General features: G+C 44.2%; 1 pseudogene; it reads right to left on the bottom strand.

The window, feature by feature from the left end:
* Positions 1–413: 413 nt before the first annotated feature.
* On the bottom strand, positions 414–25,487 carry LOC122098085 (annotated as a pseudogene).
* Between the last annotated feature and the right edge of the window lie 415 nt (positions 25,488–25,902).

Raw genomic sequence — 25,902 nt, 5'->3', positions numbered from 1 at the left:
AACGAACTTTACAACTTTGGGTGGGGAGGAGTATTGCGTAGGGGGTAGCGAGAGGATGGGAAGGGGAAACAAAGGAGGAGGCTACAATGCTTGGTAAGAAATGTACTCATAGGGCTGGGAAGTTGGCTCAGTGGTAGAGCGCTTGCCTTGCATGCCTGAGGCCCTGGGTTCAATTCCTCAGCACCACATAAGCAAAAAGAAAAAAGCCGGAAGTGGTGCTGTGGCTCAAGTGGTAGAGCACTAGCCTTTAGCTGAAGAGCTGAGGGACAGCGCCCAGGCCCAGAGTTCAAGCCCCACGACCGACCAAAAAATATGTACTCATTATCTTGCCCATGTAATTGTAACCCCTCTGTACAGTATTTTCACAATAAAAAAAAAGAAAAAGAAAACGAAGTGAAAAGTTTCAAACTTTTCTAAAGCAATGAAACATCCTTTGGAAGGCGTTTCTTTGTTGTGCTTATAATTGTCCTGCAAACCTCTACAGTCCACTTTATGGAAGAATCAGAGCAGACAAGGCTGAGTGCAGACATGAGCAGCTCCAGTTTATGAAGGAAGTTTCAACCTTCCATTTTCTTCCACTGTACTCCTCTGAAGGGCCCATGGAAATGGTTCCACTTACTGTCCTGGGGCACATCACTCTTGGGAACATCTTTGCTCTGGGTCCATGGAAACTGCACCAGGACTTTGCTGCTACTCTCAGGCCCATTGTGAACTGAAATAGCATAAGTCACCATTTGCAGAGGCCACGGTTATGGTGGACGCATTGCCAATGCTCTCTACGGGCCTCAGGCCCACATGGTTACTGAAACTCAGCCCATGACCTTGGCCAGCTGCTGAGCTGTGTGCCCATGGTGCTAAGACATCTGAGACAGAAGAAAATCCTGTAGCTCCTGCTCCTGATGAGACAGTGTGATCATCCTTCCATCTCTGTGTAAAACTCGGATCTGCTCAACTCCAATGTTAACTGCAGCTGAATGGACTTGCATATTGGTTTATAGCCCTGGGATGTGATCAACACCTTTACACTGAATTCATAAACATCACTTGTACTGGACCAATGAGCCTGTATGTACTCATTATCTTGCCCATGTAATTGTAACCCCTCTGTACAGTATTTTCACAATTGCCAAGCTGTCAATGGTTGTAGCTACTCTGTTCCTCAGAAAAAATATGCTTTGCTTATTTTTTTTCCAGAAGCCTTTCACTGGACTGTAATAAATTAATTTCATTTTTATCAAAAGCTTGTGAACCTGAAAGTCTCGTTCTTTTGTGGCCAAAAGGTACACTTGCTGGGTGGATCTTCATGATGGAAAAGGTATTTCTTATGAAACTCTCTAATCAGCAGATGCAAGTTATGCTCTAGAACATAGATGTGGTCCTCTGCACTTGGCTTCTCAATGGCTGATTTGGGGGGATTTCTTAACATTTGTGGAATGGCACAAAGAATTAGATAACTGCAAAGGGGCTGGGAAGGTAGCTCAGTGGTAAGAGTGCTTGCCTTGCATGCATGAGGCCCTAGGTTCGATTCCTCAGCACCATATGAGCAAAAAGAAAAAAGCTGGAAGTGGTGCTGTGGCTCTAGTGGTAGAGCGCTAGCCTTGAGCTGAAGAGCTGAGGGACAGTACCCAGGCCCAGAGTTCAGGCCCCACGACTGGACCCCCCCCCAAAATAAAAAGATAACTGCAAACCTGGGAAGGGCTGAAGAGATAATCTGGTTTTTGACCACGATGTGAGGTATTTGTGGTTAAACTTGAACAACTTCCCAAGAGAGCTGTGAAAAACATTCTTTACACAAGAGAACATTGGTGCTGCTTCTAATTTTGTCTGTCAATGTGGGGAGCTTGTTTTGGATTTGGGTAGAGGTCGCTAGAAGAGATGAGCTGTGCCAAGATCACCTACGTCTGGAGCCTGCTTCTCAATAGAAACCTTGGTGCATGCAGATCACTGTAAATCACTGGGAATTTAGACATCCAGGGGGCAATAGTCTTCAGGTATCTTCTCCAGATCAGTATCTGTGTTCCTTATTACCTCAAATGTACCATGATGGGGAAAGAGATCCTGCACTTCTGTAGCTCGTATCTCCAAGTATTTTATCTCCAACTTTTAAAAGTTTCCAGTGTTGCCTTAATCTCAAGAGCTCAGAGTTGAAGTCTCTTTGTAGCTGATGCTCCTGGTTTTCGGTAACTGATTCAGTCTTACTGCCTGCTTCAAGAGGATAGGTGTTTCTCCAGCAAGGGACTTCGCTTTAGAGATCAGCTGCAATGTCTGAGGATTCTGTTTTGGAGGAATGGATCAAGAGTCATAATTTTTTTTGTCTCTAATTATATGTAGGATATCATAGAGCACAGGCATTTCTGTCAGAGCACTCCTCAAATTGTTCCTCACCGGGTCCCAAGGCCATAGGTTGAAACTTTACTAACCTTTCCTGGTTGTCTGGGTCAGCGCTGGTGCCCAGTGAGTTGTGCATAGGATTGCTCTCAGGCCCTGCAGTCTCCTCTTTGGGGCCTGAACCCTGGCTGAAGATGCACTGGGCCAGGCTTGCCAGGTTCTGGGACATGGACAATGGCTGCAGGTAGGACACAGTGCCATCAGGCCCACCTCCTGCACCTGATTCTCACAGGCCGACTGAATGCTGATGCGTACCCCATGAACCTTAGATGGTGCTGCTTCTGGCCAGGACCCCCACGGGGCCAGCAAGGGAGGCTATAAACCATTCTTTGCCTTCAGGGGCATAGGCAATTCTTTCTGCCATGAGATATGGAGCTCCATCCTGCTACTTTTGAAGCTTTTTTTCAATCAACAAAACTTCTTCAGATGAAATTGCCATGATTACAGTTGGAGGGAAAAATCTTTGGCAGGGAGTAGGAAACTGAGGTGGATTGAATGGAGCCCTGCTCTGTTCCTTACAGTCACTGCTGAGAAGAGGCTGAGCCCTCCAGCCTCAGCCTTCACCTCTGCCTCTATGATGGGAAGTTTCACTCCATCACTGGCTCCGTAGTCTACCTTGGGAGTCTGGTCTCCATGTCCTTTCTGGAGCCTGTCTCCCGTCCTGCTCCTGCTCGCTCTTCACCCCCTTCCTCCAGCAGCTGCACCAAGTGAAGTCCAGGCCATGCTGCTTTCCTTTATCTGCAGGACATGATGATCCCACCCCTCTACTTCCTCTTCCTCTTCTGAGAGGGTGTGCCCTTGCAGAAGTCCTCAGTTGCAGGATGTGGCTGGTCCAAGCCTTTAATCCTGGCTATTCAGGAAGTTGGGTCTGAAGATGGAGGTTTGAATCCAGCAGGAGCAGGAAAGTCTGAAACCCTTATCTCCAACTTATTACCCAAAACAAAACATAACACTGAAAGTAGAGCTGAGGCTCAAGTGGTAGAATACAAACCTTGAGCACAAAAGCTTAGGGCCCAGGACCAGAGTTTGAAGCCCCAGCACTTACACAAAAACCTTCATGAATTGTTGTGTTTTCTTAAAGTTCTTGGATTCATCTATGTAGGAACATCTCAGTGAAACCTTATTGTACCTTTGTTTGACAGATAGTCTTAGTAATTTTCTTAGTAATTTTCTCAAGTTGAATGGCCTCCTCTAGCAGGGGAGAAAATGAGATGGTTGTAGGTTTGGTGAGGGGAGAGCCTCCCACTTGCCCCAGAAGGTTTGGAGACTGCCTAGGTGAAGGCAGCATGGTGTTTGCACATCAGTCTTATTCTAGCATGTACATGTTGAATGAGTTTCAATGGCAGTGCGTATTGCAGGAAATAATTCTTAATTCCTGAGTGCTGGAATCAAAGTGCCGTTTAGAGCAGTCTTCTTAGAACATCCAAACCTTGGATACCAGGAATGCTGAAATCTCAAGCAGAGCTGACACTGTTGGCCACCACAAATGTGGATGGCTCTGTTATCCACTGAAAGATCAGGTGCAAATGTGAAAGATTGTGATGCTTGGTGCCAGGCGTTTGTTCCCCTTGGTAAAACCAATTTGGGGCACTGTGCAAATTAAAATACTAGTGTAGTATATTTTGATAAGACTCAGCTGTAGTGAAAGCATTCAGGTGTGGGGGGGGAGGGAGGTGGTACTTGGAACTGCTTTTGAACCATGGGAAAAGTCTGGGAGAAATGACTCCTAAGGTAAGATTTGAATGATGAGGAAAGAATGTAGTGAAGGAAGAAAGTACTGTGTCCAGCAGAAAAAATGGTGTTTTCCTGAATGAATGCTCATGTAGAAATGGGATTAGAGCTGGTTGTGGCTGAAGCCAAGCTTAAGGGGCTTCTTGTGGCATTGAGAAGGGGTCTTGGGACTTCAAAGGTGATGTAGGTAGATTTTAAATGGCCACAGTTGCTACTGGAAATCACTGTGGGATGGCTAGAATAAGACTGGAGATAGGACTGCTGGGATGTTGGGACACTGTGGTGTGAGTGGCTGTTGACTCACCAGAGATAGAGAACATGAGATTTGCCGGCCAGGATTCAGCTTCACATGGCCTTGGTTGAGGAAGGAGAGGAACTCAAAGTTGATTGTCTTAACTGAATAAGATGTTTGAACCCACTTACTTAAAGCCATTTCCTCCAGGGCCCTGACTGTTACATTTATAAGCACTGAGTTTACTACACTATGTTGGTAATAGTAACCTAGTGTTCCCAGGTGGTGCTCCACAAATCCAACTGCAAGGAGGATAGTTGCAGGTGATTTTTTCTTTTGTGTATATGTCTATGCTTATAAGTGTACTAAGATTTTTGGCAAACATGTTGCATGTGAAACATTGTTCATGTGGAAGGAATAGCTGGCCTGCTTCCTGCTGATAAGAGTTGCATTCTCTTATACTGAGGAGGAGTTACAAGTACTGGCAAATGTTAGGCTCATGACATAAGTCACAGGTAATAAAGACACATCACCATCAGACCGTACCCTGGGCAGGCATCTGTCCCAGCAGTCCTACTTGGGCTATTTTGAGGTTGGGCTGTTTTTTGTTTTTTGGGTCCGGTCGTGGGGCCTGAACTCTGGGCCTGGCCGCTGTCCCTCAGCTCTTCAGCTCAAGGCTAGTGCTCTACCACTTGAGCCACAGTGCCACTTCCGGCTTTTTTTCTTTTTGCTTATATGGTGCTGAGGAATCAAACCCAGGGCCTCAGGCATGCAAGGCAAGCACTCTACCACTGAGCCACCTTCCCAGCCCCTGGGCTGTTTTGACATTGCTCTTAAGAGCCTTTTCCTTCTCTAGTGCTTTGTGTCCAATGATGTCCCTATCTGGTACACACTACTAAGGAACACAGCTGTCTTTCTGACCATGTATTTTGAAATGTGGCTGCATCTTTTTTAATTTTATTGTTTACGTGGTACTGAGGAATTGAACCCAGAGCCTCATGCATGCTAGGCAAGCACTCTACCACCAAGCCACCTTCCCAGCCCTGCATCTCTTTTGTTTTTTTAATTTTATTTTACCTCTCTCTGCTCTTTTCTAGCTCTTTCTCAGCTCTTTCTCTGCTCTTTCCCAGCTCCCTTCTTTCCTAGCTCTTTCCTACCTTTCCCAGAAGCTCTTTTCTATTCTCTTTTCTAGCTATTTTCTTTTTCCCAGTGCTCTTTCCCAGTGTGCATGCTCTCTCTTTCCCAGCGTGCGCTCTCCCTCTTTCCCAGCTCTTTCCCAGGCCTTTCCCCACCGCATGGAGGACCAAGATGGCCTGGTGCCAGCTAGAACGATGAATAAACCTACCCCTTACCTGAATACCATGTGCGTGCTGCTGTTCTTACTCGGCTACTTCTTTTTAAAAACCTAACATAAATGGTGCTGTGACTCGGATAAAGGGCTTAAAGTCAGGATAGGTGGGATTCCTCTCCGGGTTTTTTTTTCCCCCCTCTTTTTTCTTTGTTTTTCCCTTTTTGCTCTGAGGAATACCCACAGTTCTGACGGCCTTTTTCGAACCCATCTGTCTGCTGTGGACACAGCGCATCGATACCATTGCTGCCTTCACATCCACGTCCACACCACTTCTCTACTTTGGTGAGTGAAACTACTCTCTACGGCTCTCTGTTGCTCAGTCTCTGTTCAGACGTGGCGCCATGCCAGAGCTCCTGCAGCCTTTAGCTGAAAGTCCGGTCACCTCTGAAGCTGAGGACGCTTAGCTTTGGGGGCTTGGCCATTTCTCTCTAGAGGGCTCTGGGGAAAGTTGGGACACCGCTTCTGCCTGATCAGTTCTCCTTCACTCACCGGACTGACTTTCCTACTCATTTAATGGGGTGCTGTGAATCACGCCTGAGCCATGAAACCCCTTTGATGCCATTCTCAGATGTACAGTTTTTGCTACTGCAATGGTAAATGGTCAGAAGTCTGTTTAATTTCAGGCTCTCTTTGCTCTCTCTCTGCCATTCATGTCCAACTTTCTACCCTTTTTTCTACAGCTTTTTGGCTTGTGCCCTGAAGAGTGCAATGCAGGCTGGGTCCCGGGGACCCCCCTCTAGGTTCCCTCTCAAATGCTAGCCAATGTCGGCTTGATCTATTTGTTCAGGGTTTCTTTGCATTTTTTTTCCAGAAATTTGCCATCTTGAGTTCGCCATCTTGGCCACATGGTGGGTTAAGAGTTTGGCCCCATCTGGCCCTTAACCTTCCAAGCTTACTACTCCATCCAGCTATTCTAAGGTGCCTTGCTAACAAGTTGCTCTTTTCACAGGCTCTGGTAACTGAGGCCCAACTAGCTGATGTGCTTTGTTAGCAAAGATGTCTAAACATTGTTGTCAAAATTTTAGGTTTTGAGTTTTGCCTTTTTTGTTTTGTGTTGTGTATTCTAGTACTGACTACATGACTCTAAAATATTGGGGATATCTGTGCTAAGATTCTCACATCTAAGAAGTTTTATCATTCTAGAATACTTGTTGGTCAATTCTTGATAAGAACCAGGTAAGCTCTACTTATTCTACTTGATCTCCTTGTTGCTTTAATTGGAAATAATAAAAGACTTTTGTGGCAAAGATTTCAGTTCAGAGCCAACCCGGGCTGAAAAATCCCTAAGACTCCATCTCCCAGCTAACCTGCAAAGAGCCAGGCTGAAAGCATGGCTCAAGACTCTTATCTCTAACCAGCCAAACACTGGAAGTGGTACTGTAACTCAGCGTGGTAGAGCACTAGCCTTGAGCAGAAGTGCTCAGGGACAGTGCCCAGGCCGTGACTTCAAACCTCCTTGAATACCAACTGGGACAAGCCATCCCAGCAATGAGCACCTAGACTCAGCCAGTCTGGGGAACAAGGGAACATGGAGAGGAGTAAGAGGAGATAATGTCACATCAGCTACTCTGTGCCTGACCTTTCAAAATTAACCAGAGCCAGGAGGTCAGTAGAAGTAAGAAGCCTGCCCATCCAATGTCTATACCTGTCTACCTATTAACTGAACAGGAATTTATATTCTTCTCTACCTGACTTCTCTACCTGGTAGCCAGATGTCAGAAGTAGCTAGGGACATTTCTACCAACATTTTCAGCCCCAAGTCCTTCCTCTTGCCATTTATTTGCTCTCTAGTATTTTTTTTCCAGCCCCTCAATGCTCATGAGACTTCTTCAGACTTCATCTAAGGACTCACGCCACCAAGGGACAGCTGCTGCTCACTGCCTTTGTTATAACAGAATTTGGGGACCCCCAGAAGACCACCAGAGACCACGATCAATGTAAGCAACAAAGAGCTGGTTTATTGCAAGCTCGAGCTTGGTCCTCCGCGCACACGGTAACCGGTGATGCTAAGAGGCCCTGAGCATAGAATCAGCACATTTTTATAGTATTGAACAAACAACTTTAAGGAACTTTTACATAAGAAACTACATGATTGGTTAATATTTAAAGCAAGCTAAGCTAAGCAAATGATTGGTTGACCTTTACAGAAAAATGTCGTTGGTCCATAGCTTGACCAAAATCGGTTACAAGTCACACCTGGACCAACAGAACACATGGCATGTCTCATCCTGGGCTCTGAAGAACCAGTTGGTTAGAAACTCTTAGTCCTAGGTAGCTGGGGGGCAACACCACTTGGGGGCTAACACCTGACTTAAGCAAACACCATCTATGGCTCCAAGAATTGTGCATGGTTTCTGTCATAAATTCCTAGCATTGGGGCTAAAGTGGGTCACGAGTCAAGTCTGAGAACTGAGATGGAGTGTTAAACAAAAATTGCTTAGGTTTCTCAAAACATTATATTTCTTCCCTAGGGCCTTACTGCCCTGGCCTCCGGGAGGGGTGTTGCAGCTTTGGGGGATAATTCTGAGGACTTTGCGCCCTTGGTCAAGGCTGTAAAGCCTTTGAAGTCTTTTACTAAGCAACTCTAGGCTCCCAGGCTGACATTCCACTACTGAGTAACTAAAACCAGTCACAGTTAAAATCTTATAAAAACTATAAAATCATCTAGCACAAAGCAATTTGTACAGAAGCAAAAATGAGCGGTTAGTAATCATAACTTCTAATTTCTATTACATTAAGCATTAATGTTACTCCATACCTTTTAATAAATTCAGGAGGTGCTTGCCTACTTTGAGGGCAGTCCAGTTTTCTGCCTCTTTCACTCCACTCCTCAAGGTTTTAGCAGTTTTTAGCAAGCAAAGGTACAGAAGCAAAAATGGCTGTTAGGTGCTGTCTCTCTCTATATATTTTTTTTACATTCTTCACCTTCTCTGGGAGGGGACCAATTTCTAGCCTTTTACCCTATTGTTGATGCCCCTTGTCAGCAGGAAGTAGCCAGAGAATCCGCGCCCTATTTCATGATTATTAAAAGGCTGGAATGTAAGGTCCTCTCTTGGATGGCTAGCAGACTCCACCCTCCTCGCAGCAAAGTCTCCACACAGTACCTGCATTACCTGGAAGAGGTCACATCTGCATCCGATGAGGTCATATCTGAATTTGATGTGGCCACACCTTTCTCCGCCCATACCCTAGATAAGGCCTAGCCCAGGCCCAGATGCTCTTTCTGGTATTTTCTAGCTCTTTCTCAGCTCTTCCTTCTCTTTCCCAGCTCCCTTCTCTTTCCTAGCTCTCTTTCCCACCTTTCCCAGACACTCTTTTCTGTTTTCTAGCTATTTTCTCTTTCCCAGCTTTCTTTCCCAGCTCTCCCTCTTTCAGTGTCAGTGCTCTCCTGACTTTGATTAGAATTGAGATACCTCTAGGCCTCTTATATGTACCTTTAGGTTCTTCATGTGCCAATTCATGGAAAATAAGCAGATATTTCTCTGCATTTTTCTTTTTCTTTTGTGAGTATTCACATTTTAACAAAAGATAAGATACAAAATAGACACCAGTGTCAGACTTTCTGTTAAGCCACGAATTTTGGTTGAGCCATCAATTTTGATTATCTTGAAGAATGACAATTTGCATTGCAATGTACATGTTCTTTTAGTTGGAATCTAGACACCAGGTATATGTATCTAGTGTATGTGAGATTATTGGCCCAGCTGTTCTACCTGCTACTGATGTACTGAGTTGAAAGGATACCCCTTACATGGTTTTGGTAGTTTGGACCCCTTGGACTTAGCAACTTTCTGCCCACTGTATCAATATTGCATTGTTCTCAGAGGAGGCTTCAGGTTCAAGGAACCTCTAGGTTTTGCTCTGTAAATTTTACAAAGTGATACCTGCTGGCTAGGAAGATGAGGTGCACTGGATAATGTATAATCTTGTAGTTACATAAAGTCATTCATAATTAAAGCAATAGTATTGTAAACATTGTCCTTTGGGGGAAGAGGAAGGGTGATGAGGAGCCCAAGTTTGATCATTATACATTGCGTGCATATAGGGAAAATTCAAACAGAGGGGAGGGGAAACACCATCTGTTGTTTTGGAGGCAAGGCTTAGCAAGTTCTGCCTATTAAGCAGGAGGCTGAGTTCAAGCCCTAATGTCCCCCCAAATATCCCCAACAAAAAGCGATGTTCTCTACGATATTCTAGAGATCTTTTGATTTCTGTCTACAAGCTCAGGGGCAACATGGTAAGGACCTGGTGCTAACCAGTAAGTGTGAGGAAAATGGAGGAGAAAGAACAGACAGGACTCATCTCAACAGGTGAGGACTCTTTATTGAGGAACAGCAAGGGGCAGCAACTTTCCCCTGGGATTGGAGGTTGTTGTGCAAGGAGGTGATTGGAGTTAGGCTTTTATGGGGCATGAAGACAGAGGTTATGGCAAAAGCTATTATGTATGGAGAGGTGAGGGCTTTTGGTAAGTTTTCAGCCAGGCTTAGATCAGATTGTCCTGCTGGCTTCAAGCATGTCCCTGCATACCTGGTGTTTTGCCTGATGTATGTATGCAACTGAAGGATGAGAAGACAGCTGCTTTTCCATTCAAGGCTAATTTATTTCCAGATTTCAGATAAAGGAAATGTAGTAAGAATCAAACTTGCCAATCAAATGAAAACCAAATTTATGACTTCAGATTTAGGGGATAGAAGTAATTTACCTGTTCTATCACTTTCCTTTTGATGCATCAAAGATTTAAGAATGTTTCTAGTTTCAGAACAAGAAAATCTCAGAAGGCAAAAACCAAGTAATTATGAACTAACTGCAATTTTAGTAGAATTATTGCTAAAAAAAAAAAAAACTGCATTTATCCCTGGTTTTAGAACATGGTGATCTGCCTTTAAAATATTAGTAATAACAGCTACATCTCACATTTTATTTCTGGCTTTTCAAGTATAAACCTTATTGTTTGTTTTTGAGATGGGGTCCCCTATGTATCCCAGGCTGGCTTTGAACTTCGAATCCTCCTCCAAGGTTGAAAGTACTGGGATTATAAGCAGGCATCACCCCATAGGGTGCCAGGCCTGCTTTCCACAGCACTACTTCCAATCCTTTGTTTCTTTCTGTGGAAAGGAATGAAATTACTTTGAGATTTCTGAAAGCTTTATTAAAGTTAGGCAGCAAGGACAGATCAGGGGTTTTTGTTTGTTTGTTTGTTTTGGTTGTTGTTGTTTAATTTTCATGATGATGAGTGGGAAGCTGTGGGAACATGTTGGACTGTATCCTGAATGACCTGTGCCTACTTCTGGAAAGAGGCCATTGGGTCATCTGGCCTCTGATGCTCCATTCTGTAGGCCTCCATTTCCTCCTCCATGGGCTCCCGAGTGTCATATATGCTTGCTATATGTGCTGTGCTATTTTGAAAGAGAATACATTTCTGCAGGCGTATGTGATATTTTTATATTAATGCTGCAGTGTGCCTCTTGAGTTTCCTACCACAGGATTAGGGCTTTGCTTGTCCATCAGGTTGTGAAACCTGCTTTGTGAAACCGTTCTCATGTGCTGCAGTGTCCCCAAAGAGAACATGATTCATCCTTCATATAAATCTGGGTTTCCAGGACCAAGAATATCTTTAGGAGCCCTCCTTTCCCTGCTCAGTATGACAGATCTGGTTCTAGGTTTGGTGAAAATGAGGAACTTTCAGTATCTTTCTGTTTTTGGATGTGTCTGATTTTTGAGTGTAGAGCCAGTAATAGGCTCCATTGTTCTCACTGCATGACTCCAGATGTAGGGTTTATTTGAAACAGGGAGTATGATCATAGCCAGGTCTATTATCAGGCCAGCTACAACTAACCAGGTGGATCTATGGTCTCTACTTGGAGGATCACAGTCAAGGTCATAACAAACTTCCTTGCTATGGATGCTACTCCAGACTTTGAGCTCCATCAATACTGCAGGGCACATGAGATGACAGTGAAATGGTACTGAAAGAGTCAACTACAAAATGGCAACAGCCACTGAAGGATGGAGGATAACTGAATTTAGAAACTGAGGAGACTTAGTTCTGAGTATGTCTGGGACCTGAGACTCTCCATCATGGAAAGAGAAGACTTGGTCAGGCTTGAGGACTTTATATATAAGGTTTTATGTATATATGAATGTGTATATATACATATATACTCACATATATGTATACATATACAGATATATAGACAGATATAAAACCTTTGTTCCAACAAGGACATGGCAAATTTTCATGGAAGGGTAAATCAGAAAATAGGATTAAGCAAGAATGAAGAAGGAAGTATTTCAAGGCTGATGCTCACCTTATCTCAACTTCCAAGGACACTGCTCTTTTCCAGGGGTGACAGAGGCATCCCAAAGACACCAGGAATCCTTAGTGTGTCTGGCACACTTTAGGCAGCCATCTAAAAAAAATCCAAAAAGGTCTTATTGGATGAGAATATCCTAGCTGGATTGGCACTGGGTGAAGGATGACTCATTTTTGTGCTCAGAACCAAAGCATCTGAAAAACAAGCATAGGAATTAGCTCAGAACAGAGTCATCATCTCATGAACATTTCAAGAAAACGTCCATGCTTCTGTTTCTGAGAAGCGAATGGACATCAAATTTGCTTTATCTCCTGGCTACCAGTCCTCCAATGGGAATGATAGATATTTAAAATATCTGTAAATGATAAATGGAGGGGCTGGGAACGAGGCTTAGTGGTAGAGTGCTGGCCTACCATGCATGAAGCCCTGGGTTTGTTTCCTTAGTATACCATACACAGAAAAATCCAGAAGTGGTGCTATGACTCAAGTGGTAGAGCCTTGAGCTCAGGGACAGTGCCTGGGCCCTGAGTTCAAGCCCCAGGACTGGCAAAAAAAGAAAAGATACATTTGGCAGTGGGTGGTACAACTATTTTCTTTAAGTTAGATATCAAGGGACATATGAGAAGGTAAGAAATACTGAGATAAATGGGCCTTGGGCCACCAGGAAGATGTTTGCTGTTACACCCATCTATTGCATGAAGAAATTTGATGCAAAAAAAAACCCTGTGATCAGTCAAGTTGGAGAAATCAGACCACCCAATTTATACATAAATCACCCCAGATCCTTTGTATAGCTGTGACAGAAAACTTTCTGTCTTTTCTGAGAGTGTTCTACTGGTTTCTTCCTCTCTATATAAACAGCCATAGGATGGACGAATAGCATGGGAAGAACAAATCAATAGGACCATATTCCTGAATAAGAATGGCCATTAATGCCTTTTTCCTGTTTTTTTTTTTTTTTTTTAACTTCAGCAAGAAATGTAATCTAAGAAGCATGGTAGACCTCTGATGTAAGTTTTTGCTTGTTGGTGTTTATAGGTAATTTGTTGATGATTGGATGTCATCCCATGATTGGATTGAGGGGGAGGCTGCCATCTTGGATTGCAGAACAAGATTCTATGGGTTCCACCAAGGCCATAGAGACAAGCTCCCCTCGCCCCTGGGGAATCCATTCAGACCCTCTCCACCACACCTGCCCTTGCTCTGAGCTTCTGCAGGACAAGGACCATCAGCAGCATCCACATAAGGAAGGCTCTGCTCTTTGTCCTGTTGTTTGGTGTGACCTATGCTGGCCAAAGCTCTCGGGTCCAGCCATCAGAGGTACCCCTGAATGGGCATGTCCATCTTGCATGCCTGTGTGTGTGAATGTGCGTGTGTGCGAGAGATTCTGTTTGATAGCACATGGATTCAATGTGTCTTCATAATCAGAAAAATGCCTGTGCACCTTTCAACTCCCTGTCCTGTGACAAAGGTGTCCCCTTTAATGCTAAGGCAACAGCATCATAACTTAGACTGGGTCACATGTCATGCCTACATGGAATCCCTAACTTACTTTCCACATGCGATGGTTCCCACGTGTGTCTCTCTGGATCCTGGTGTCACGGTGTGGAACTCCACATGGATTGGAAGACCCAGCCTCCTCTTCTCCTGCCCAGCCAGGAGTGGCTTCTTTGGTGCTGGGATAGAGGGAGCTGTTGTGAGGATGAGAAATGGGGAATCAGGAGGGGTGCTGGCCTTGTGTCAATGGGACATGGGTTGTCTAGGTGACTGGTGAGTGGCACACCTTGGCCATCTTGGCAGACAAGCCAGAAAAGGTCCAGGAGGGGTAGACCCTTGAGAGGCCTGCTCTGACAGAGGCTCCCGCAGGTGGTAAATCTATGACTGTCAACTTTTATAACAAGTAAGCAAAACCTTCCCTCTCACTCCCCACCTCCACACCTCCCCAGGATTGATCGACAGTCTGACTTCTCACATGTCTGGGACATTTGATCCTTCACACAGACAGGGACATGTTTAGAAAAGGACATCATTGCTAGTTTCCATCCATGAATGGATAGTATGAGCTCACTGTCCGGAAGAGTATTCTAGATGAATCCTCTTCCCTTGACACTAGCACAAAACCATGCAACCAACAGCCAAGCATGTGGTGGCACATGCCTGTAATCCCAGCTGCTCAGGAAGTTGGTATCTGAGAGAGTGAGGTCTGAAACCAGCCTAGGCAAGAGTATCCATTAGGAATTTCATTATCAAAAAGCAGAAAGTGGAACTGTGATTCAAGTGCTATACCACCAGCCTTGAGCAAAACATAAGCCCTGAAGATGAGCACTCTTGTTCTGAGTTCAAGCCCCAAGACTTGCACAAAAATGATAGAGAACATGATGAATCAGAATGAGGACAATGGGTTATTCAAAGCATTTACCCAGGTTGATGTCCTCCTCAGCTACACAACAAGTCTGGAAGATGTTCCTGGAGTTTATGGGTAGGAAATAAGGACTTGGCTGTTGTTCTGTTGTTTTTATTGTCTTCCAGGCAAATTGGGGAGTGCCAAAAATATACCATTGTGGGCAAGCTGAAGGAGAATGGGTCTATGTAGGAGAGTGTGAGTGCAACGTGGTGTAGACAGAAGACTGGACTCAAAGCAGGGATGTACACACAGCCTGGAGATTCATGGAGGCTATTTTAGGTGTTCCATCAATAGCTCTGAATTCTAGAAACATCCAAGAGTAGGGAAGGAGATTATCTGGAATTTAAAAAAAAAAGCTCTACTTCCAAGGTGCTTGGTTCTTCCTAGAAAATTTTATTTCATTTTTCATTATTTTATTTATTCATTTTATTATTTATATTTATTATTATATTTTATCAGTCCTTTTGAAAATGACCTGTGAGTGGTTACACATGGGAGTTGCCATTTATGAGAGCAGCAGACAAATACATCAGATCTTGATGGGTGTCTCCACATTGGGGGTATGTGTGGGGGGGCAGAGGGCATGGATAGTTTTGGTGGTGGGACACAATTCCCCATCCCATGGGTTTTATCTTGATTTATTTACTTGTTTTTTAATCATGATGCATTAAAACATTTATCTGAAAATTGTATAAACAGGCGATACAGATGTGATCAGCCCCAGCTCCTGACTCCTAAGTTATCTGCACATGTATTCATTGTAATAGGTTTTTCTTCTCTTTGTGTGGTGGTATAAATCAATTCCCATGCAATAGAGTAGGGCGGGGGAGGGAGGTTGATGAATCATCATAAGGATATTACCATAAATTTAAATTGGGATGTGTGTCCAACAAATGCTTTAATCTAGTTGGTCAGGCGTTATTACATCTCATTGGAAAAAAGTGATTTATCGTCCATATGTAGATGCACTGTGTTCATAAAACTGCTTTGTTGACCCCTCTGTACAGTCATTTAAGGATAATTAGAATATACTTCATAAGAAAGTTTGTTAGAGGTCTGATAGCCCAATGATCGAAGGAAAAGTGCTCTAATTTACTGAAATTCTGATATAAAAGTCAGAATGCCAATAGAAGAACACACCTGAGCCTACTGAATTTTTATCAGTTTGGCCTGTGACACGTGGGAGCGCAGATTCAGATAGATTCAGCCTAGGATGGTGTTTTGGGGAGTGTGGAAAACTCAAGAATTAGTCTGTGAGGCTCCCTCCCCCCCCAAAAAAAACAAGGTATTTGAACTTCATGGGAGTACATGAGATGGATTGATTAGGTACAGTTATTGACCTCCAGCTTAATCCAGGAGGAGAGGAGAGAACAATCTATTCCACATGGGACCAGGGGGACATGAACTGGGGTGAGGGAACTCAAGTGGACTGACCCTGGCTTCTTCCTCTTCCATCGTAGACTCTGGTATGAACACCTTTGAGCCTGTGAAGCAAAGACATCTTCTACAATGAGAATGTGGATGAGGAAGGGCAGATCACATGCATGATCCTGGTGGCAGGTCTGTACAAGGGCGAGGGTGGGGGGGGATATCTACCCACCTCAGGATAAAGGGGGGCTGGACTGGGATGGGGTAGAGCAGCCCATGGCTGATCACCTTAGCTCTGTGCTGCTGAGTGGAGGAGGCAGAATGGTTTTCTGAACACCAGAAACATCTCTTGAGAAAGACCTGTCTGTCACACACTTCTTTAGTTCATCTCATTCCAATAGCTCCTTGGGTAGTAGCCTGGGCCACTCATGCAGGGATAATTGGGCTGTTGGCTAGGGACCCACGTGGCAAATTCTCATTTAATTTGACTGAAGCAGACTCCGTCCTTTCTTGGGTCAGGGAGTGAGCTCGCCTACCATGTTCTCAACAGAGTGAACCGTAATGTAAATTTCCCGGCAGGTGCACACCAATGGGAGCCCCTCAAATACACTGTCAATCCCCATGGTATCTTGAGCTTTGAGCAAGCATTTGAGTTTTATACTGTCCATTACTCAAGGAGGGCATCAAATTGAATCCCTAGCTGGATGGATTATAAAGATGTGATTTCCAGTTTTGATTTTATATTTTCAGATGCAACAAGGCTAACATGGTTAAGTAAAAGTTCAAATCATTTGGTCCTCTCCTTTTGGGAGGCCAGGACAAGCACACAGAAATGTGGCTGGTCATGAAGATGGGGATAAAAGGAAACTCTGGAGTATGGAGACAATACAGGAAATCTCAACTGGACATGGGCTATGGGGGCTCATGCCTGTCACCTTAGTGATTCAGGAGGTTGAGATCTCAGGATGGTGATTCAAAGCCAGTCCAGGGCAGGATGACCATGAGACTCTTTAACTCCAATGAGCCACCAAAAAAAAAAAAAAGCCCAAACTGGAGCTGTGGCTCAAGTGGTAGAAGACTAGCCTTGAACAACAATAACAAAAGCTCAGGCCCCTAGTTCAAGCCCTAGGACTGGAACCAAAACATAAATTAAAAAATAAAATAATAAATAAGTAAATAATAAATAATAAAAGTAAATAATAAAATAAATAAAAACCATAACCAACAAAGAAAAGTAACTCTGTTCCATTATCATTTGATCACTGAGGCAGTGTTGAGAATGCAGATGATTAGCTGTCCAGGTCCTTGCTTGAAGAGTCGTCATCACAAAAACCTGGCTAATCCATTGACTTCCATCCATCCACCTGGCCAATGTCACTGCTAGGGGTGTGTATGGGACCAGTTTGCTCTTCCTGGCATTTCTTGGGACAGGGAGGAATATTGGAGGCCATTGAATGGAGACAGCCCAGTGGGAAGCATCATCATCTAGGCTGGATTTTTTTTTTCAGTCGTGGGGCTTGAACTCTGGGCCTGAGCACTGTCTCTCAGCTCTTCAGCTCAAGGCTAGTCTCTACCACTTGAGCCACAGTGCCTTTTCTGACTTTTTCTGCTTATGTGGTATACTGAGGAATACAACCTAGGGTCTCATGCATGTGAGGCAAGCACACTCTACCACCAAGCCACCTTCCCAGCCCATGGAGGCTCTGTTTTTTTTTGTTTTTTATTGTAAAAATACTATACAGAGGGGTTATAGTTACATGAGCAAGGTAATGAGTATATTTCCTATCAAGCATTGTTATCTCCTCCTGTTTTTCCCCTACTATCCCTTCCCTCCCACTTCCACAACTATACTACCCACCTCCCCATCTCCCCCACTTAAATTGTAAAGTGTCTTGTACATCTCATTGTTACAATGGGTCAACCTGTACCCCTATTTAAGCATTTTGTTTTTTCCCTTCCCTTATCCAAGCTAGAGCAGTATATATACAAGATACAGCACACCGACCTGGGAGGAACATACAAAAAAACAAAACAAAAAAAATCACATGGAAGCTGCGTTTTGATGAAAACCCTTCCCTGACCTCCTTCCCATTACTACTGCAGGGAAAGGGCAGAGGCTGACAAAATAGCAGAAGAAGCTGGCCAAGTTGGCCAAGAAGAGGAACATCCCGACTTCCATTATCCAATGCGTCCTGGAATCCTGGTTCCTGGATTTCCTATGGCCTACTCCTCCCCAACCCTCCCCCCCTCCCGCCCTCCCACCCCAACACACCAAAAAAAAAAAAAAGAGAGAAATCGTAGAGAAATTGTGCCATGAGACCACTCTAGAAGCTTCTTGCTTAGCATCATCGGGATGCACAATTGCACGTTACTCAAGTGTTAGTGAATAAGCTTGGTGATGTCTGACATCCATCCCTGATCCTGTGTTTCTTTTCTTCTTTGCCCTTTGTCACAGATGATTGTCCTGAGTAAGGACGTCATCCCTGGGTAAGTAGACACTGACACATGTTGCCCTCCACTCTCCCAACTGAGAGGTAAACCTTGGCTGGTTTAGTTCAATATGGTTCAGTTTGATAGGGAAGGCCCTCAGACTCTTGGGCAATGGTCTCCTTCTAGGGCTGCTTGTGTTTTCCATGTGCAATCTGCACTATGACACTATTCAGTGTCTCAGGTGCATTTGATTCCTCTCTGCTCCCCGCTCCCCAGGTGGTACTGTCTTCAGGAACAGATGCGCATCCATTTTTCTCATTCAAATGGAATCAGCTCTAGGATGACAACCCATCCTCAACTTTCAACCATTTTCCCCCTTTTCTGCAAACCATCATCCTGATTCAGTTTTTTCTTCCCTTTCTCCTGAAATTTGTACTATCATGAGTTAAGTGATTCAATAAACCAATTCCCAAGCATCTGATTCTGACTGTAAAGACTCGAATCAGTGTCCCCTGGCCCAGAATTAGCCACTCCGATTGAATGATGGAAAACTAAGTCTATATTTTTTTTCTCTTAAAAAAATTTCAGAATAAGCCAGGCACTGGTGGCTCATGCCTGGCTGAGATCTGGAGGATCCTGGTTCAAACCCAGCCTGGGCAGAAAAAATCTGAGACTCTTATCTCCAATTGAACCACTAGAAAACCAGAAGTGGCGACATGTATATATGTGTGTGTGTGTGTGTGTGTGTGTGTGTGTGTGTGTGTGTGTGTGTGTATGTATGTGTACATATATGTATATGTATATATGTAGGTATGTGTGTGTGTATGTGAATATATATACATACATATTCATATACATACATACTCATATATATACATGCATATACATACACATATACACATATATGTATGCATGTGTGTATACATATACACATATTCATATATGTATACATATATGAATACACATACACACATATATGTGTATATATGTATATGTGTATATATGTACATATATGTATGTATATACACATATATGTGTATATATGTATATGTGTATATATGTACATATATGTATGTATATGAATATAAATGTATATATGTATGCACATGTACACACATGTATATATGTATGTGTGTGCATGCAGGTATGTGTATGTATGTATATATGTGTGTATGAATGTGTGTATGTGTGTGTGTGTATGTGTGTGTATGTGTGTTTGCATGTGTATGCATGTGTGTATGCATGTATGCATGTATATATACACATATATATACACACATATATTCTTCAAAGTGGTAGAGAGCCAGCCTTGAACTGAAGAGCTCAGGCCCAGAGTTCAAGCCCCAGGACTGACAAAAAAAAAATCAGAATAAAGCCCATCTCCTGCCACTAATCCTTGCTACTCAGCATGAAAGGGTTTGAACTCAGCCTCAGGAGACTGTGATCTCCCATTAGTCACCTGAAACCCAGGAGTGGTGCTGTGGTTTATATGGTTCTAGCCTTGAACACAGAGTCTTAGGATTCCCAGGCCCTGAGTACAAGCTCAGGTCTGGAAAAACCCCCAGAAACACAAGGACAGAGTCCTTGAGTGTTTCAGCATTAAGACAGAAAAGGTAACCTTTAAAACTATAAGAATACCTTCATTTCTGTAGATTCTACATGAAATGTGAGGCCAGGTGGCTCTTTTTAATTTTATTTTATTTTTAAATTTTCCTGTAACCACCAGAAGATTGCCTGGACCCATCGGTTCCTATGTAAGTTGAGTATTGGGTATATGACTTGTTTGGTTTAACCATTGGTGTTTTGGTGAACACCCAGGGTGGGATTGGAATAGCAATTATTTCATATTAAAATACGCACACTCCTTATGGGTAGATACTGAGCTATGTTGTGTTAATTGTGGGTTGGGGGATGTTTAGCGGTAAACAGATGAAGTCTCCCTACTGTGAAGTTGTATGTTGAAGGCTCCTGGTGTTCCTGAGGCCTCTTCTAGGTCATTCAAGAGGCTCCAGCCTCAAAATCCCCAGACTTAACCATGCCCATTCCTCCTACAGCCACCACAGTAGGTGGGAAGATTTTTGCTTTTGGTCAGTCATGGGGCTTGAACTCTGGGTCTGACCACTGTCCCTGAGCTCTTCAGGTCAAGGCTAGAGTTCTAGTCACATATATGGCGCCACTTCCATTTTCTGGTGGTTTCATTGGAGATCAGAGTCTCACAGACTTTCCTGCCTTGAGCTGGCTTTGAACCTGTGATCTTCCAGATCTCAGCCTCCTGAGTAGTTAGGATGACAGCCGTGAGCCACTGGTGCCTGGCTGGCATTCTTTATTCTTGACACAGGACAGGGCTGGGTTCTGTTGAAAGGAAACCACCACATGATTCAGGTAGAAGAGAGTTTATTGGGGGCAATCCAACCACCAGGCTGTACCAGATGTAAGGTGTGCAGAGAGGTGAAGCTAATGGAGGAGACAGATTATATCTGAGGAAGAGGAGGTGTGGCCACAACCAGATGGGGAAGGGACATGAGAGAGAGGAAATAATTAGCGGAAGCATTAGTAAGGTTAGAACCTGGAAATCCTTTGCTGGTTCACAGAGCAACACCTTTAAGAGAAAAAGAAGCATCATGCCAATTCACTGAGTTCACATTTCAGTATTGCTATACAAACACTCAGGCACACGCACACACACACAATCACAGAGAAAAGGGCTATTACATCCCACTGTCTCTCTCATAGTATCCCCATCTTACCAATAGGCAAAACTAATGGCTCGTTCCACCTTGTGCAGGACCTTTGCCTTATAAATGCTGCCATTATCTCCTTTCACCCTATTATGCCCAACCCTTATATGCTGCTTTCCACAATCCTTATTACAGTTGCCTTTTACTCAGTATTGGACTTAAAAGATGCCTTTTTAAAACTATCCTTTTTGTCCCCCTCTTCCCAGGACCTCTTTGCTTTTATGTGGACTGACCTGGTCACCCAAACCTCAGCTCAGCTCACCTGGACTGTTGCCATAGGGGTTCGGGGATAGTACCCATCTGTTTGGTCAAGCGCTAGCAAGGGAATGAAGAGACTAAGTTTAGAACCATCCACCCTTATCCAATATGTGGATGATATCCTTCTCTGCAGTCCCACCAAGCTATTGTGTTACAACCATACAGTAACACTTTGTAACTTTCTGGCCTCCTGGGAATACAGAGTCTCACCCAATAAAGTACAGGTTGTTCGGTGATCTGGGACTAATCTGGGAGTTCAACTCCCACGCACAAGGCCATTACTATCCCCAGAAAACACCTGATTACTAGCTACCCTACCCCCTCCACTAAGTCTGAGCTGCTCTCCATTTTGGGTCTAGCCAGCTACGTCAGGTCCTGGATCCCTAACTACTCCCTCCTAACTTGCCCCTTATTTGAAGCAGGTAGAGAGTCACCCAAGGAGCCCCGTTGATCTCCCTTCTCTCTCATTTCTCTCTTTGAGAGGCTCCAATAGGCCTCAGTACACCCCCCTGCTTTCAGGCTGCCAGAATTTTCATGCCTGTTCTTTCTGTATGTAACTGAGTTTTAGGTCAATAGATCAGAGCTTCATTTGTGCTGGTTATTTATTTGTCAAAATGTCTGGACTCTACCATTAGGGGCTGGGCTCCCTGCTTCCACATCCTAGCCACCTCTTCTGTCTTAATACAGAAGTCAAAGAAGCTAGCCTTTGATGCAGCCCTAACCATCCTCTCCCACCATCACCGCTCTGAGTTACTCGCCTGTAAGGGGATATAAACTCTGCTCCCAGCTGTATTCTCTCCCTTCAGGTGTCACTAGTAGAGAACTCCACCCTTATCTTCCAGCCCTGCCCACCACCAAACCCCTCCACCCCATTACCCATTCCAGATACAAAGACCTCACCAGCACACTCCTGTGTGGAGACTCTGGAGGACCTGCTACCTTCCCCAGACCACATTAGTGAAGGGCCATTCAAGGATTCCCATTTTACCTGGTTTACTGATGGCAGCTCCTTTCTCTGGGAGGGCTCATGGGTGGCTGGATATGCTGTTGTGTCAATCTCTGGTATTGTGGAGTCTGGTCCTCTGCCTCTCCAGACCACCAATCAACAGGCTGAGCTTAGTAGCCCTAACACAGGCCTTCCTCCTGGCCTTGAGACATTCTCTACGGTATACACAGACTCTAACTATGTTTTCCATACCGTCCTTTCTCATGCAGCTATTTGGAAGGAATGAGGCCTGTTAACAACCAAAGGGACCTCAGTAATAAATGGTTCATATATTACTGAGCTCTTAAAAGCCTCTTTTCTCCCCTGGGCCATTGGCATAGTTCATTGCAGGGGCCACCAATCAGATGACTCAGTTATAACTAAAGGAAACAACCTGGCCGATGAAACTGCCAAACAGGCTATGATATCTTCAAAACAATGGGCATCAACACTACCAATAACAGAGGATTCTGCCCCTCCCTCTAGGCAAGATATCCTTAAATACCTCTACCATCTTCTCCACCCCCATACAGGAGCTTAGGAGAGTTCCTAAAACAAAGCCTTCCCCTAACCCAGGCCGGCACACAACTTCTCATGCAGCTGTCACAGACCTGCAAAGTATACCAAAGGGCAAACCCAAACACCAATGTGTGGCCACCTCCCTTTCCAACCCATCAGGCTCAAGGTAACTTCCCAGGAATGGATTGGGAAATAGATTTTTTTCCATATGCCAACCATCCACAAATACAAGTACCTGCTGGTGCTTGTAGACACCTGAGTAGGATGGATAGAGGTGTTTCCTACCACCAACAAAAGAGCCTCCTCTGTGTCTCACCATCTCTTACAGGAAATAATTCCCCACTTTGGCCGGCCTGTGTCCACCCAGATGGACAATGACCTGGAATTCATCTCTTCTGTGATCCAGCTATTGGCTAGGTCTCTAAATATCTCCTGGTCTTTTCATATTCCCTATCACCCTCAGTCCTCAGGGAAGGTGGAACTTGCTTCCTTAAGCAAACTCTGACCAATCTGTCCCTTGAACTGCATCTAGATCGGCTAACGCTTTTACCTTTGGCTCTTTTCCACTTGAGGGTCTTGCCAAAAAAAGCCTCTACTATTAAGTCCTTTTGAAGTTATGTATGGCCACCCACCTTTGCCTCCCCTAGTTCAGGCTTTAGACTCTCCTTCATCCCTCTCCTACCCCAATGCTGTCCCCTTCAGCACCTGCACACTTTTCTCTGGAAAGATGGGGATCAATATAGCCCTAGGCCCCCTACATTGTCCTCCGGGCCCTCCATCAATGCTGGGGACCTAATGTACATTTCAGAAAACTACTTGCCACGGGCACCTCTATTCCACCAGGCTTTCTACTAAGTGGGAAGGACCCTATTCAGTAATTCTCTCTCCTCCCATAGCCATGCAGGTTCATGGTTGTCCACACTGGATTTGTCACCGGCCTGATTGACCTTCATATACCTCCAAGCCAACTGGACCCCTGACTCTATAGATAAAAAAATTGGACTCAGTCTTCCTCTAGTCTTGAGGAACCTGCTCTGGACAAGTAACGCCTTCATAACCATCATGACCTTGGTCAATTTCATGTACAGTACCTGCCTCCCCCATTGACTATCTCACCCCCTCTCAGCAGGAAGTAACTCCAGAAGAAAAGACCTTTGCCCATACTTTCTGCCCGGTACTAAACATATTAAACCAAAAATTGGGGGAAATGTAAGTCAGCAAACTCCCCCTCCCAGACCTAAGCTGTGCCCTTGATGGCAGTGCTGGCAAGGCAGGTGAGGCATCTCCCACCTCCAGCCTCAGGTAAAACAACACCTCCAACCCCGACTGTATAAAATGGTCCTTCAAGGATCTGAACAGCACCATTTTCTTCTCCCCCTTGTGAGAACTTGGCCTGGTCAGCTCTGTTGGCAATACATCTTTCTCCTCTACATGACTTTTGTCTGAGTGGTCTTTCTGGGATTTTTTTGCTATCTTGTGTAACTAATCCAATTCTACGTAATACAGCAGGCAAATTTAACCATCTAGGGGCATACACGCTATTGGTTGCATCCTCTTGGGACAGGAGGAAGAGTATAATTACAGAGAACAGTCAAAAGAAAAGTAGTTCTTTCACATTGTATTTTTAGGAGAACTTACTCATGTATTTCACCAACGAAAAATTAATTTTCAAATAAGAGAGAAGAATTTACATCAAAGTAAAGAGTATGGGAGCCTAGAGGTAGCAGATAGTGTAACTCAAGGCCCCAGGAGCTTCCAGGAGCCACTTCTCAACACACCCAGCTAGAGCCACTTGTTTGCCGGGCCCTTGTGCTGACCACTTCCTGAGGTGATTCATCCCCAGACTGTGAGCAACAAACCCAACAAACCCTTCATTTGTTAACGAACCCTCCTGCAGGCCATAAGCCTGTGTTCTGCCTGATGGAAAGACTCCTAGCTGAGATATTTTCAAGCATTGATAGCCATTGAATCCTGAGCCCTAGAAGGCAAGAGTTAGGTTCAATTTCCTTTCTTCTCAGAGAATTGTTTTCTATTTTCCTGTGAGTATTCCCAACGCTGAAGGAATACATATAGACGTGACAGAAGAGGAAATCCTAAGTAGCCCAGTGGGGTTATCTATGGTGAGTCATATGTTAGCCAAGGGCCTGGTGAGAAAGCCTGACTACATTCTGCTGGCCTTGTGCTTCTAAATAGCTGAGACATGGGATGCTGTGGACAGTTGGTAGAAGGATGAAGGGTTATGTCACTAAGATAACAAGTCCAAAGTCAACTCACATTCATCATCTCCACATGAGCAAGAAGCCCCAGATGTCCCCAAAGAGATGGAAATGGAAGGAAATAAATCTTTTTAATGTCAATAGAGCTGTTTTCATCTGGTCCCATATCCTCTTCTCTGATATTTGTAAAGCTACACCTGCCACATGTGTGATTTAGGTATTGTCCCTGGAAACAATCTCCTCAGCCTTAAGTTCAGAGTAACCAGGTCCTAATTTGTCCCAATTCCTCAAACCTTTTATCATCTGCCATGTCCCCCCCCCCCCCATCTCCCCTTCCATTAACAAGACAGAAATCAAACATCAACTCTCACATCTTACCAGTACAAAATGCAAAACATTCCCAGAACCTGCACTTCGCAGGGCTGTCTGTATCTGCTTTCTGACTACATCAAGATCTACCCTCACCTGCATAAAGCATATCCCATGTGTATCGCTTGAATTTCCAGAGGTCCTCACTTCCTAGAGGGCTGCCCTTGTTTAGAGTTTTTGCCATGGATCAGGTACGATGTCTTTCATCTTTGTGTTCTTTACCAAATCTCTCTCTCTCTCTGTGTCTGTCTGTTTGTCTCCCCTCCTTTCCCTATTCTGTCTCCCTCCATCTCCCTCCCTCTGGGTACATGACTCCTATAAAGCAATTTGGTCTTATGAGAAATATCATGGAAGATTTGCAAGAGGAAACAATGCTTGATAAGTGATCTGAAGGATGACGAGTTCATTTGAGGAAAAGTAATACTGTAGGCAATGGGTCCAGCATTTGCCCTTTGATAAAAGAAAATGCTTTGAAAGTAATATCTTGCCATCACCCTTGCACTTCTGTTTGTGAAAATAAGGTTCAAAGCAGGGAATTCTCTCAGATACTTTTTATTGTTGGCTTACTCTTTTTTTTTTTTGTAGGTGTGGGGTCTCCA

The sequence above is a fragment of the Dipodomys spectabilis genome, unplaced genomic scaffold (genome assembly GCF_019054845.1).
Source record: "Dipodomys spectabilis isolate Male_0828 unplaced genomic scaffold, ASM1905484v1 ptg000457l, whole genome shotgun sequence".
In the NCBI taxonomy this organism is placed as follows: domain Eukaryota; kingdom Metazoa; phylum Chordata; class Mammalia; order Rodentia; family Heteromyidae; genus Dipodomys; species Dipodomys spectabilis.
Note: the sequence above shows the minus strand (reverse complement) of the source record. Positions and strands in the feature narration are given on the sequence as shown.